Below are 3,286 nucleotides of genomic sequence, written 5' to 3' on the forward strand. Positions count from 1 at the left end.
GCAATGGAAAAAGACATTGTTTGATTTGCAATTTGAGGGTAAAGACTCATATGTGACATTGGAGAAACTTAGAATGCTTGCAGCTTTTGATTTACAATCTGTAAAAAGAGTTAGAATTTTGAAACTATTAGAAGCTCCAAGAATTACAAGGGAGCAATACTTGATACCTAGAAGAGAAGCTAATTTTAAAGGGTAAGTCAATTTATCATTTAGAAGTATTGGAAGACATTGGTATGTCTAAATGCTAAATTCATGTTTTTGCATGTTAATTTGTGACAGTTGGTTGGTAAGAGAAATATTTTTGGAAAGGGTTGAAAGCGTGGCCATGTCCTTACTTGAATCTTCACTTGAAAGCATGGAGGAGCCAAAGTATTTTGATGGAGTGAAGTTGGAAGCCCGTAAGTATATGTTTCAAATGTTGAGGCAAGAGGGGATCTCAAATCAAGAAAAAGTGGTAATGAGACAAAGGAGAGTAAGTCCCTGGAACTTGAAAAAGCGGCACAACGTGTTGTTTTTAGGTAAATTGAATGCTCTTTTTAGCTTTGATTGTTTTTGGTGTGCATTTGAATGTTTTTTTTGAATATGTGTGTCTATTTTAGGTTTTTTAAACACCTTGTTGTCAAGAAGTTTCTTGGTGAAATACCAAGTGTTTGCAAGGCATGGTGTAAAGTGGGTGACTCTCCTTTATGCATGTTTCCTTCTACCATGCAAGGATTGAGTAAATGGGAGATAGAAAATTGTCCATGGTGGATAGACTTTCCTTCGGGGAATCGTTTGGAGGAGGAGATTGATATGTATGAATTGCATGCTGGTAAGAGATCCATAGCTTCTACGACTACTTTGCACAAAGAGGCTACAAAGAAAGCATCAAAGAAAGACATCACTAGCAAATCAAGAGGTTAGTCTTTTCTCCTTAAATACAACCATTTGATACAAGTGTTACAAGCTTTTGGGTTCTCTTTGAATGTGTGTCGTTTTATGGGTTTTCTCAATATTAGGTTATGGTGAGAAAGACATTCATACTCAAGAGATTGCAAAAATTCTTGTAGAAAGTGATAATGTATTAGGTGAATTTTTTAATATAAAAAGCATGATATCTTTGTGTGCTCATTTGCTTTCCTAAAGAGTATTTATGTGTGTGCGTAACTTGCAGAAGATTCAACTCTTGCAAAGGAATTTGTGACATATATTCACAATGGGCCATCAAATATAGAATCTTATAGAGACACATGTTTTGAATCTATTTTTGGATGTTGTATTGGTGATTATATTGAAATGGGTAGAGATTTTGAGAAAGGAAGAAAGAATGAGGCATATGGAAAGATGCATGAGTTTTTCAGCTTGCATGCTTATAAAGACCATCATTATCATCATGGAGGGAAAAAAGTGAAATGGGCAGCAGGACTTGTTTTGATAGACTTTCCCACAAGTATGGTGGGAATAGATCTTGGCGAGGAGGTTCCTTTGTGGGATATGTTGACAGAGGATCATGTACGCTATGGTATCTCCATAGGGGCTACTAGTCTTGCTAATGATGGTTGGTTGGTCATGATTAGCCCATTGGATGGTTATCCTACTTACATTGAATTTTTCTTAAAAGATTTATTTGTTCTTTTCTTTTTTGAAAATTTTGTGTTTGAAACTTGTAGGTCCTTGCCTCACTTGGATTGAAAAGTATGCATATTGTCAAGGTCTAGTCATGGCAAGAAGAGTGGTGATGGGAAGAAAAATACCATATGGAGGTTGCAAACAAGGAGAAAACACTCACAGTGTGAGTAATTGCATAACAATTGATAATACCAAGCTCTAAAAGTAATGGTTTGATGATTTAATACTAATACTTTTCTATTGTGATGTGCATGATAGGTACGATGCAGCATACTCATATTTGCTCATCAAATGGGTTACTATCCAACTTTGTATTTTGAGGATAGTAAAGCTCTTTTCAAAGCAAATTCATTGCAAAGTGATGATGATTTTTGGGCTCATTACATGCCTGAAAGCAAGAAGACACAATATCCACAATCCTCTAGATTGATTCGTGGAGCAGTTCAAAAGAGTATGAGCTTCATGGCTTATGTCCTACGCACTTGTTGTTCTCTAGGGGGTTTAGTGATTGACATGGGTTGTGGTACGACACCACTATCACATGCAGCCATGATATTGGGATATACATGCTTTGCTTTTGACAATGATGCATCAACAATCATCAAGGATTTGGTGGAACCTATTAAGCTATCAAGTGAGAAGAGGCCAATTGCATCAATGGAAAAAGAACATACAAGAGTTTGTGGTCAAACCGCTTAGAAATCCTTTTTTGATGGATGACTAGTAAGTTTTACATTGGGTGTCTCTTAGACCTATGTTGCTTACTTTGGATGCTTACTTGCATGGATATTTGACTTATAAGTAACCTCTTGGTACTTTCTTTATTTAGTTTTTAGTTTTGAGATGGTGGATTGTGTGCCATAGACATGATGATGTTCTTTATGGCCTTCTTTTGAATTTAGCTAGTCCTTGATTGATTTTCAGTCAATGCTCTTTCTTTATGTATGTTTGTTTATCAATGTGTATGTGAAAAGTTACTTTTTTCTTTGTGCCTTTGTTAAGCTTCAAGATAGGTGTCATTGTGGATATAACATTGATTGTTATTGGTGGGAACACTTTCCCAGTACGCTTCCTTTTTATGCAGAGCTAGAGGCACAAAGAATGGCGGCAAATGACTCATTTGATGATGATTTTGTTGCTACTCCAAGGAGGGAAAGAAGAAAGTGTGATTTTGTTGATGATGAGTGTGAGGAGGATAAATAATTGTACAACTTGAGAACATTTATCTAGATGTTTACTTTGATAGCATCTTATTGTAGTGCTCGCTAATTATGCTTTGGTTTTAAGGGATATGTAAGGTGTTATTATCGATTTTGAAAAACCGATTGTTGTCTCTTATGAATGGTAACCATGTGTTTGTGGATGAAGCAATTTATGTAAAGTGTGGTTGTTAATATGTAGAGTATGGTTGTTAATATGTCCTTCTCAAACAATACGTCTACTTTGGTGTCTTTTCCATAGTATGGTATCTTTGGTCTTAAATCTTTGTGGTTTTTTTTAACATTAGAATCATGCTTTCTATTCTAATCTCTTTGGTTTTTCATCAGCTTCTCTTTCTTGTTTAGTTTGTTTGTTACACACACTCGCTCTAGTCATGATCCACATATGAGAAGTATGAGCGGATTATTTGTGTGTCTGTAGAAGATTGTAATTATAATCCTCCTTATGTCAGCAATAT

The 3,286-nt window shown here is 35.5% G+C and overlaps 1 pseudogene; it reads left to right on the forward strand.

Annotated features, from left to right (window-relative positions):
- Positions 1 to 1,717: 1,717 nt before the first annotated feature.
- On the forward strand, positions 1,718 to 2,811 carry LOC147428729 (uncharacterized; annotated as a pseudogene).
- The last annotated feature ends 475 nt before the right edge of the window (positions 2,812 to 3,286 follow it).

The sequence above is a fragment of the Adiantum capillus-veneris genome, chromosome 23 (genome assembly GCF_014529385.1).
Source record: "Adiantum capillus-veneris isolate H3 chromosome 23, ASM1452938v2, whole genome shotgun sequence".
NCBI lineage: Eukaryota > Viridiplantae > Streptophyta > Polypodiopsida > Polypodiales > Pteridaceae > Adiantum > Adiantum capillus-veneris.